The sequence below is a fragment of the Amblyomma mixtum genome, chromosome 1 (assembly GCF_055824585.1).
Source record: "Amblyomma mixtum isolate Tamu chromosome 1, ASM5582458v1, whole genome shotgun sequence".
Classification (NCBI taxonomy): domain Eukaryota; kingdom Metazoa; phylum Arthropoda; class Arachnida; order Ixodida; family Ixodidae; genus Amblyomma; species Amblyomma mixtum.
Genome location: NC_143012.1, coordinates 262,056,221 through 262,068,174, shown reverse-complemented (window position 1 = coordinate 262,068,174; position 11,954 = coordinate 262,056,221). Strand labels below are relative to the sequence as shown.

The window sequence follows — 11,954 nt, the reverse complement described above, 5'->3', positions numbered from 1 at the left end:
TTACGGCCATACAATCGTAAGCGCGCGTTAGCTTCTCGGGGCCGGCCTGCCAGCCTGGATGCCGGCGTCAGAAAAATGCACTGGTATTGTTTGTTCACGACCAAAGCTCTGGGATAGAGTATCATTAGCCAATGTCGAGTTGTTGGTAGAAGCGATAACAGCCATACAAATTTCCTCCCATAGCCGCTTTGCTGCTGCTCTGGAGTTCGCCTGGCCTCTGCTATAGCTCCGCTCCTGAAGGGGTCGCGGAAACCGAGCATATATTTATTTCCCTATGACGCGGGGTTCAGAGTAAAACGGTGCCGAGGGTAGCACCTAAGTGCTGGCCAGTTTCGAAGCGCATTCATCTACAGCATCTATGTGAAATCGGCTAGGTTTAGCGACGACAAGGGCAGCCAGCGAGCAGCGCACAGTTCGTCGCCCGGCGCGACCGCGGGCGGCGTCGTTGCCGAAAGCTCGGCTCGCTCAATGATTCGCTCCGTAGCTTGCGAATCGCGCACGCAAGGCTGGAAAATCGAGCAGCGACTGGCCTGCGATTGAGCGAGCCTTTATGCCCACGTTTGCAGCACAGGTGAACAAATTTAGCACACATGTATGCATGGAATATCGGCTGCGTTGCGGCGATTCTTAAGCTCGTCCTCGACGCCATCATCACCGTTCGGGTAGACCCGAGCATATCTTTATTTCACTACGAGACATAGTTCACAATAAAACGTGCTTACAATGCAAAGAGTAGCATCTCAGCGCTAGCCAGTTTCGAAGCGCTCTCAGCTCTGGCATCGAAGTGAAACCTCCTAGGCTTAGCTACGAATACGGCAGCCAGGGAGCAGGCCGAAGCTCGTCGCGCGGCGCGCTCGCGAGCAGCGTCATTGCTGAAAGCTCGGCTCGCTCACAGATTGGCTCAGAAACTTGCGAATTGTACTCGCAAGGCTGGCAAATCGAGCAGCTAGCGGCTGGCCTGCGACTGAGCGCACGTTCGCAGTACAGGTGAACAACAATTAGCGCACGAATGGTTTTGATACCGGCCGCGTTGCGGCCACGTTAAGGCGATTCTTAAGCTCGTCCTCGACGCCATCGTCACCGTACGTGACACACAGGCTGAGAACTTGAATTCGAGTACGTGCTAAAGTAAGCTGCTCGTATTTCTCGGAACAATCTGAACTCGAAAAGACAGTTGCTTCTGTCGGCTTCCATGCATGTGGGCTCTTGCTAGTGAAAGTACACTCGAACAGGATGCGGCGAGTGCGGGCCGCTGTTGCATATAAGCTAAAGTGTGAAGCAAGTATCGTCGTAGTTCCGTAACGCAGTTGATATCACAGTAATCCGCTTGTACGGGTCACATTTAAGCTCTGTTTCATGTAGATCTCCGTCGAGCATGCCAGTGTCGCGTAGAGTAATGCATCGCAGCTGCTCTTTGTCCTACCGCTCGCGTCGAACATATCCTTGATATGGACCAGTTTGCGATACGGTGCGTTTCTTTGCCTTTTTTGTCGCATTTAAGGGATTTTCGCTGCGTCAATCGAAATTGCATTCCGTCAACAGCGTCGTCTGCGCCGTCGTCTGCTAGGACACCCGGGGATGGGATCACAGGATCGCAGCTTCTACAAACGACATGTCAGCAAAAGTATCTAAAAGCGCTTTGGTATTCGCATTTAATAAAGAAATAAAATGAAAAAATATAATTTGTTTTTGCTGCGAACACAATTCAAATATTAGTAATAAAAAAGCGCATTTGTAGGTTTTTTCAACGAAGCAAAACTGCAGCCGTCGTCACTGGTCGTCACGTTTTGTGTTATTTGGGTTTTCGTAGCATTGTTTGAGTGCTCGTGCGGTGGACGTGTATGAAGAACACAAGTGTGTTTTGGAAACCAACGACGAGAATTACGCCCTGTCAACACTGGTGATTTTGAACGGGTAAAGCCGTGAAGAAAGGTAGCGCTACGACTTCTTGTCATCTGGAGAGGCAACGAAGAAGAATGTGCGGTTTTGCTAAGCCTTGATGAGCCGTCTGAACGGTGAGTCCCGCGTACGTTTCTTTACTTCTGATCTCTATTCGCACGCGTTATTAGTGTGCGCCTATATAGGGATGGCAGTGCAGGCAGTCTGCGTGCGGTTGCCTCAGCTATAATGCGTTAAGGCCGATTCACACGACGGTCCTTTCGCCCGCGGCCCGCGGCCCGCGCACTACGTATTCATGCGTCACCACGTTGAGAGGCGCGCTGTCGGCCGCGGCAGCGGGCGAACGGGCCGTCGTGTGAATCGGCCTTTACCAGAAAAGAACGGGCGTATAGGCCGCATGGCAACTGTTGCTCCATAGTCTCTATCTGCGTTTAGTACTCGGGTGCCGCAGTAAATAAAAATGACACCAGTTATCACAACAGAGTTATGCGGTCGCTTGCTAGCGTTGCGAAAAACAACAGACAATGTTTACTACATTCCAATAGCATAGATTTGTGCTACGTAGGAGAGGATGATGAGCGTGCAGTGCCACGTTAAAGAGCGCTCTTGCTAGGCCAGCTGCGGACAGACAAGGGAACTGACAACGGTCGAGTTGCCTCGCGGCTGGTGCCCGTCGGATTGATTGGTGCTACTTAGAAGATGACGATGAGCGGCAGTGCCGCGCGACAGAGCACTCGCGCTAGGCCAGCTGCCAACAGACAGTGCTCAGTGTGTGTACTCGTCGGATTAGTGCTTACGTCTTAATATTTGTCATACAATTTTTTCGGGGACAATGATCGCGTCTAAAAGGCTGGGGCATATCCCTTGCCTAGTCATTTGTAAATTTTTATCTGTGCTTCCCCATGGAACAGAATTTGACAGAGTATTATGTCAAAGTTAGATCGTTCTTGCGTCTGCCCTGAGGTGTAGGTGTCGATGCTTCCTCGCCTTCAGGTTTTGAGAACTGTTTGGGATGCAACTGCGCACTTATTTAGGATTTCAAGCTTTTTGCTATATCCCTCGTTTGTGCGGCCCGCTTTCAAGTCGTTCGCTATATCGGTGATGGTTTGTTATTGATTTTCACTTTCTCTTATTTATTCTTGGTTGACTGCCACCAGCTGTGCTGCCGGCGATTCTCCGCGCTCGGAACTATTCCCAGGCACGAGACCCTACCCACAGACCTCCCTGCACCACACTCACCAGTTTTCTTCGGTATTTTTTTCCCTTGCTCTTACTTGCATTGCCACTAGGCAGTTTTTATTTCTGTGCAGATTTGTTAAATGCAATACCAATTTTCGTTTCATCCTGTGATGTGAGATATCGTGCTTCTTGCTAATGAATGCATGCCTTTTCCATCCGCCGCCGCGGTGGCTCAGTGGCTATGGTGCTCGGCTGCTGACCCGAAAGACGCGGGTTCGATCCCGGCCGCGGCGGCTAGAATTTCTTTGGAGGAGAAATTCTAGAGGCCCGTGTACTGTGCGATGTCAGTGCACGCTAAAGAACCCCAGGTGGTCGAAATTTCCGGAGCCCTTGACTACGGCGTCTCTCATAGCCTTAGTCGCTTTCGGACGTTAAACCCCATAAACCAAACCAAACCTTTTCCATCCTCTCGTCATTTGTGCAAAGCAGACGGGTCTACTGGTTGCTACGTTCAATTTAAAAATACCTTCGGTGCTGCTGCAAAGCACCCTAGTAGTAATAATTAAATCCTGTGCATGCTATATTCGAATAGTTACGCTCTTTTCATCATGCATAAAAGTAGTGGTATTCCAGCCAGCTCATCTTTCTATGCGGTTGTGACAGTCATGTAAATCTACTGAAAAAATGTATATCGGTGCATCACATACAATCTGTTCATTTCTTTTGTCATGGGCCATCTCATTGCTTTTTGTGTTCGTATGTTAATACCTTATTCTAATTTATGAAGCAGTAGACAATTTCTTGTCATTCATGACATTGTTACGGCCACTGACAACAGTTGCTGTGACATATTTATTTGCAGTTGCCAGCTGCCAGTATCTACTGGGCCATTCGTGCTTCCAGCTTTTGGCTGTGCTCTCTCTCCTCAGCTGTTTGTGGTAGGTATTGTTTTCCAGTGATGCATACCTTACCTGCCTATTTAGAAAAATTTCGTAGACATAGGCTTACAGCCGGGTTTAGAAATGCATGCAGAGCTCTACGTGCACTTAGCAGCAGTACCTCCCTGTATAATCACATGAATCTGATTCTGAATTACATGAATGTAATTGCATGATCTGTATGAAATAGTCGCTCATGAAGCTTTTGACTGCTGCTGTTAACATAATGGAGTTTACATTGCTTCAGGTGCAGTGACTATTTCACACATGTTGCCTCTTATGCATATGTGCCCTCTGAAAGGGCGAACATATTCCTTTATCCCTTTAAAAAACATTGTGTTCTATCATGATGCTTTACCGGTATTTCTGGTGTATAGACCAAAATGTCACTCAGTATTGTAACATGAAGCGGGAACTCAGTTTGTCCAATGTTTTAGAGGTAACATGAAGCGGGAACTGAGTTTGTCCAATGTTTTAGGGGTCCTAAAACATTGGACCAACACAGTTACCACTCGAGTTATTGATCACTTCGCTCTCGCCCTACCATAAGCTTGCCGTCCAGGTTGGACAAATTGGTAGAGCGACTGCTCCAGTGAAGTGGTGGTTCTGAGTTCGAACACCGGACCAGGACGAATCTTTCTTTAACTACGAAGTTTCTGTGAAAGCTGTATAGCTTTCCTTTGTAGCCATTTGGCTGTGCTCGAGTGGATGTCAATGAGTAATTACTCCTTATTACAGATCTTTTGTCAACGCCAAACTGATTCAGTAGCAACAAATAGTAGAAGGGTAAAAGCATGCTGCTCCCAAAAATTCATTAAGCATGTTATAAAATATATGCTGTATTGTTTTAACTGCTGCAAAGAAATAACGGTGATGTTAGATGCCCAGCCCCTATTAGGTAAACATAGCTCGCAATTAACACAGTGGATGGAAAAGAAATATGGACTTCAACCCTCACGACGACCCTCACCCCAGTAAAACAAAAAGTGCCAGTGTTGCCATACTTGAGAACTTTGCTCTTTAAAAGTGCAGTAGACTGCTACTCAAAGTTGACAAAAAAATGCGTCTCGTTTTCTGCATGTGCATTCCACAGTGCTGGTGCCATTTTCACTGGCCATTGACATTCAGTCGCATGATGTGCACCCCGCTCCTCGAGTTGATTTTGTTTGTCTTGTGAACCTGCCGTCAAAATCAGTGCAGGATAATGCTTCCCCAGTTGATCTGCAGTTAACCTTGTCCTTTGCCAGCTGCTGTCACCCTTCCTCCACAGAGAAGGGCAGTGGGAGTCCAAGCCAGGTGGAGTTGAAATATTTGACTAGTAGTGGACAGGGATCCTGCGGTTTGTTGAGGACACAGGCAAATTGGAGACTTATGGAAGAATTTTTTTACCAGCCAAAAAAGACGCATACACAAGAGAGAACCGCACAGGACAAGGGCTGGTAAAAGCCGTAGTCCTCTGTGGTTGTCTCTTGTGTATGCGTGTTCCTTGGCGGGTAAAAAAATTCCTCCGTAAGTCTCCAATTTGCCGGTGTCCTCCACAGATTGGAGGATCCCTGTCTGTTACTAGTCAAATTTCACTACTCCACCTGGATTGGACTCCCACTGCCCTTCTCAAACTTTTGAAATCCTGTTGCCCTAGCAGATCATCAGCTGTCGGTTGTATTACTTTCGCTTCAGTGAAATTTGACATGTAGCGGACAGGGATCCTAGAATTTGTGGAGTACACAGGCAAACTGGAGACTTATATAAGAATTTTTTTACCAGCCAAGGAAGACGCATACACAAGATTCGTTGTCTGTGTTTCACAACTGAAAGTTCTAAATGCGTGCAAAAGTGTATCGTGCATTCGCACGTATTTTTGCAGCGTTAGGTTTTCGGAATTGGAGCTGTAGCATTGCCGCCACAGAATCCCGCTCGTTAACAAAGCGCACACTTATTTGCTAGGTATATATTCGGTATACCGCAACCAGTACACGTCACTGTTTGGAAGGTTCTGTCGCGAAATTTCTGATTGTGCAAGGTAGCTTTTCTTTTAAATTCAAGCGCTCTCTATTTGCTTTTTCCTGTGCATATTCATCGGTCGTTTCAATTCGGAAGCGTTGGTGCTGCAAGACGTGCATATGGAAGCTACGTTTGTGCACAAAGCTCCTGAATTTTTGAAAGCGCAGCTCTGACAGTTCTCGTTGTCATAAATAAGTACAAAGCAGCCTAATCTTTTTGGACACACCATTTCATGCTCTTAGCTGTTTCTGAGAAACAGGCTGGCTTTTTTTCTGTTTTTGGTGTGAAACATTCCTAACAACTTCTTTCTTTCTCCATGCATAGATAGCCTATGCATACACGGGCAGCTTGATTGCAATATTTAGGGCAATATTTATAACAGGTGCAGTGAGCCTTGGTGCATGTGGACAGAAATTAAGCTAGGGTGGGGTGGGGTATTTTCGCACAGGGTAATGTTATGCGGAGGGTTTGGCGTATTGAAACCGAGTCTTTCTGAGCTCTTATTAGACGTCCCAGCACCAGGACAGTTGTTAAGGCTTTTCTTCTTTGTTGTCTAGTCAATGGTTTCCATCACATAAAATAGCCTTAATTCTAGCTATCCCGTGGCCGTCTAACAGAACGATGCAGATATACTGAAGTGATCAGTGTTGCATAAAAGTAGTGAGAACATTGCAAATGCAAGACAACTTCATTGGTTTGCAGTGCACTAACGTGGCAGTCATAGAGAATTACATTTGCAAATCTAAATTGTGCATAATAGTATGGACTGGCACGTAATGTGTGAAGTAATCACAGTTATCTCGTTCATGCCAAATGCTAGTGTCAAACATTGTCAGTATTGCATATTTATAAAGAGCAGACATGCTGCGCCTAACTTGTCGTTGGATAGACTTTATTACTATGAAAGCAAAAAGTTTACACATGGCTGTCGTGTTCTTGCGTGGGAAGTAGTATTACCTTAAATGAGTATAAACACCAAATTTTTGGTTATGTGTGTTCTTTGTAGCGACGTGCTGGGCATTCGTATACATAGAATTGTTGCATAGTATTCGTCTCCAATCGTTAAATAATTACAACCAGATTTCTTTTCTTCCCTGTTTCAATAGCATAGCAATTGCTATGACATCAATGTTCAGTATAGGTTATGGAAGGCACAAAAAAGCTACGATATCGCTACTTCAGTTACAATGCTAAAGCCAGCCTGCCTTAAGAGTCGGAATCACAATGAATGACGAAGCCGCAATTATATTGCAGTTTTCCTCATGCCTCCCCTGGCTTATACTGACCTTTGATGCCATTGCCATTGCTCAGTTTTTAAAAGTGAAGCAGGAGAGAGAAGATATTTAATTACAAATTATTTAGCAGTCATAGGCGAATACTGTGTGGTTATCCGTGCATAGTAATGCCTTATGCATCATTAAAAACAAAAAAAAATGTGCAACTGAAATTTGCTCGGCTGCTGACCCAAAAGACGCGGGTTCGATCCCGGCCGCGGCGGCTGGAATTTCTTTGGAGGAGAAATTCTAGAGGTCCGTGTACTGTGCGATGTCAGTGCACGTTAAAGAACCCCAGGTGGTCTAAATTTCCGGAGCCCTTCACTGCGGCGTCTCTCATAGCCTGGGTCGCTTTGGGACGTTAAACCCCTTAAACCAACCCAAACCAAACTGAAATTTGTTGTCTGCCTCTTTGAGATGAAAAATTTTGAATTTTTCCTTCACTATTTTAGAGCATGAAATTCAGTTAATGGTATCTGAGAAACAGGAATTGCAACAGCCATTTCTCTTCAGCAAGAAAACTGTCATTGGTTTAAGTGTTTTCCCGATTCAAGGTTACCCTATATTTTAAACTGCACAATGTATTATGTGACAAGAAACCGTCAAGCACAATAGGTGTGGTTTTAGAAATGACTGGAAGTGATAAGGGAATACATTTACTTAGAGCAGGTAGTGACCGCTGATCCGGATCATGAAGGGTAATAACTAGAGGAACATGAATGGGGTGGAGTGCATATGGCAGGTTCTCTCAGATCATGAATGGCAGTTTTTCAATACCCCTCAAGAGAAAAGTATACAACAGCTGTATCCTACCGGTATTCACCTATGGGGCAGAAACGTGGAGGCTAACGAAGAGGGTTCAGCTTAAGTTAAGGACAACGCAACGAGCTATGGAAATAAAAATGATAGGCGTAACGTTAAGAGATCGGAAGCGGGCGGAGTGGGTGAGGGAACAAACGCGGGTTGAAGACATCCTAGTCGAAATCAGGAGAAAAAAGGGTGCTTGGGCAGGGCATGTAAGACGAAGGCAAGATAATCGCTGGTCCTTAAGGGTAACGGAGTGGATTCCAAGAGAAGGCAAGCGTAGCAGGAAGCAGCAAAAAGTTCCATGGGCGGAGGTTTGCAGGAACACGGTGGACATAGCTGGCGAAGGACAGGGTTAATTGGAGAACATGGGAGAGGCCTTTGCCTTGCAGTGGGCGTATTCAGGCTGATCATGATACTTGCAGAAGAGCTTGCTCATGTTAAAATTTTCATTTGGTAAATATGTGCTTGTTTTACATGCACACAGCTTTTGAAAGGACTAGCATAGTGATAATTGTATTGGGCTTCATAAAATTGTAGCTCTGAATGAAGGTTTGCAATGAAAGGTGTCTGCACTTGGTTACAATATAGGTACACACTAATAGCGACATGACACACACGATCAGTACATTCTAGTTGTATTCTTTCTTTTTTTTCATGGGGTTATATGCAGGATAGTATGAAAAGGGCATTGGAATTGACTCTTACTTGCATTATTTTCATTCATGTTTGCAGGCACCCGGAGAAATGCACGCATAGCCAAAGCTGCTTCACTCAGCCGAGCAAGCTACGGCATCATCCAGCATCTTAGTTTCTTTTGAGCGCTTACAGCTCACTGCGGTGGATTTGGTAGATGGGTTTACTTTGCTTTTGGCAGTGTTCTTGGCATTTAATGTCAAGTACACCCCAAAAACAAAGCGGGCTTGTCTGCTGCTTGAGACACTAATGGGGCTTGATCCTAGCGAGCGCCTCCCGAGCGTGTTTTGGGCAGCCACAGCAATCACAGCAATGACTTGAGAAATAAAAGTTATCAGTGTTGTACATTTGTGTCATTATTTCTTGAACCATTGTTATTCCCAACGCAGACAGAGCACCATACTAATGTGCAAACTGTAGTGTAGCCATAAAGTAGTTGTATGAGCAAAAATTATTCTACTCAAAGATTATAATCCCTTTTGCTCACTACTCTTTTGTAGATGTAGCGCAGGTGGATCCTGCAAAACATATGACCAACTTGCTCTGAAGAATACGTGAAATAAGAAAATTAGTAGGATACATTGAAAACACGTGAAACTCCCTTTGAAGGAGTAAAATAAGATCTGGGCTGATACTCCTTGAAGGAGTATAGTCACTCTAACAAACGGAGTCCTGGAACTCTACCTGAAAAAGTAGTAGGATGCTGTTTCAATGTGGTAGCTTTACTCCCTCGGAGGAGTGCCTGTACTCTATTGCAGTAGTAGGACAGTACTCCATGAGTAGGTGTTCAATCACTCTTTGTCCAGAGGGAGTAATTTTATTCTGGAAAAAGGAGTGGAATATGGGACAAGCAAATACTCCTCCAAAGTGTGTTCTGGGCACTCCTCTGCACTCCTTTAGTTCTAAGAGTGTTCATGACAAACAAGAACTGTTAGTGAAGTGTTTCTTGAGAGAGAGAGAGAGAGTGAGAGAAACTGTTTTATGGCAAGTGTGTTTAGACCCCCCCTTGGGTCCCTGGACCACCGCATGGTCCCACTCTACGTCGGAACGTTCATGTGGTGTTTGTCCATGACGTCGGCACCCCGAAGCACCGCAACAAGCTGCGATGGCGGCTCCGGAGACGAGAGCACGACCTCCAAGTCCTCCCAGCTTGATAACGCGGGCTGTCCCTGCGGGGGAGGATCAGCAGGGCAGCCGAAAAGGATGTGGGAGAGTGTGGCGTGAGGGTCACCGCACAGGGTGCATGCAGGGGAGGTGCCATAGTCCGTAATACTTGTGTAGGGCCTTTCTTGACGAAACAATATGCGTGAAAAATAACAAGTTGTCTGTAATTGTACATACATGTCTTGCTCGAATTCTGTGCCTCAATCTATCGAAAAGCTGAAACAGCTGATGAGGTGCGCTCAAGTATCGCATTAGGAAGTAATGTAATCGTCCGCAACTTTTTTAATACTGTTTGGTTATGGTAATGCTTCTCCGAGTTGAATAGGCCATGCAGCCTCTTTCATTGCTGATAAACTCGTCAAAACACGGAAAACTCGTTGAAATTTAATGCTTTCTCAAAATTGAAGATACTGGTGCTTCATTCCAGAAATCTGGCTTTTCTCAAAAATTCGGACAAATGTCTGCCGCAAAGGACATCTGCATGGATTTGCAGGAATGTTAAAGACCCGAAATTTTGCTGTTCCTCAAGCTCTGCCTTTTCCGGAATGATGTAGCGAAATATCAAGAGAAATATGGATTTTTTGTGTCTACGTTGGGGATTTTTAAGTAACCCCATGAAAAATCACTGCAGCTCAATAGCCTTCTTTGTTTAAGAAATACCATGTTTAGATTGGTGCTGATCAGTGTTTTTATGCATAAAGAATTTGTCGATGAAAAAGGGGAATATGAAATTTTTCTTTATGTTGCGCAAAATACTATTGCAGAAATGCGAAATAGAATAATATCGTTGCATCTGATATTATATCGTACGATACTCTGTCACGTAAGTACTTGTGAAATTGTTCCCGTTATCATACCTGCTACTTGTTTCGTAACGCAGTAATACCGAGCAGAAAAGAGCGCAAGCCCGATGTAACAACTGGTGCCTGGATCTCAAGGAAGTTTTAAAAGAGCCTCTCAGGAGACATCCTGGCAAAGAGAGGCCGTGGAAGATCAAAAAGCCATAAATAAACAAAAGGAAACACATACGCAGTAAGGAGAAATGCAAAAAGAAGGAAGTCTGCCGATGGAAGGAGAACAGACAACCGGAGTAGCATCGAAACAATGAAGGTATTGCAAAAGGGCGAAAAAAAAATACTGATAAGAGGCATGATTTTTTTTTTACATTGAAGAGAAAGCCAACATCGGAAAGCGGGAAGTAAAAAGGTGCTCAGCAAGGGATTTAGATCGCAATACGGCCCTTTTAATCCATACTGTGACGACTCTGTAGAGACTCGAAAAAGATCTTTTTTTCCTGGGCGTAGCTCTCAATGTCGTTTCATTTCTTCGCACGCCACGCCATTCGCCACGCCATTCGCACGCCAACTTTTTATCGGATTCTTACGAGCCAGGATGGCAACGGACTAGCCTTGCCTTCGGTCTCGCATTTCGTAATGCCAGATAGCAGCAACCTTTCAGAAATCCTCACTCCTTATCTTCGCATCGAATTTCCGTGTCGGGGCGATGAACGAAACGTCATCTCAGGTTGCAGACGGCTTAAAAAGACGTAATTTTTATTTCTTCTAAGGCCTCTTGCTCATTTAGTTTCCAAGACCACAAGAAGCCGTCAGTCTGCACAAGTTGTAAGGCAACGGGACACATGGCTATGTTGATGTATTTGAGCGATTATAACATGCGCCATTTCTTTACATTTGCGTTTTGAAGCGTGTTCGGAGCTTGATTAAAAAATTGTTATGAACTTAAAACTGGAGCTCTTGCCTCTGGTTCTTGGTTCTCAAGCAACCCGGGTTGTGAGTAGGAGTGCTGGGCGGCGAGATGGCTGAACTCAACATTGTAGGGCTACAACCATAACGCCCAAAGCGTACTACCGCCGTTTTGCAAGCCTAATTTCGATTTACATATTTGAATGAGGCTCAGATCAAAATCTGGTTCAAAAAGGCGGGCAGTAGGGTCCGGCTTTTATGAAGGCTGCAATGCAGAACTTTTCTTTGAAGTATTT

At 45.2% G+C, this 11,954-nt stretch overlaps 1 long non-coding RNA gene across 1 annotated transcript; it reads left to right on the top strand.

Annotated features, from left to right (window-relative positions):
- The first annotated feature begins 1,790 nt into the window (after positions 1 to 1,790).
- LOC149371591 (uncharacterized) lies at positions 1,791 to 9,312 on the top strand. The gene is made up of 4 exons (XR_016292004.1): positions 1,791 to 2,015; positions 3,057 to 3,150; positions 3,941 to 4,016; positions 8,831 to 9,312. It is a non-coding gene; the product is annotated as an uncharacterized LOC149371591 (long non-coding RNA).
- The last annotated feature ends 2,642 nt before the right edge of the window (positions 9,313 to 11,954 follow it).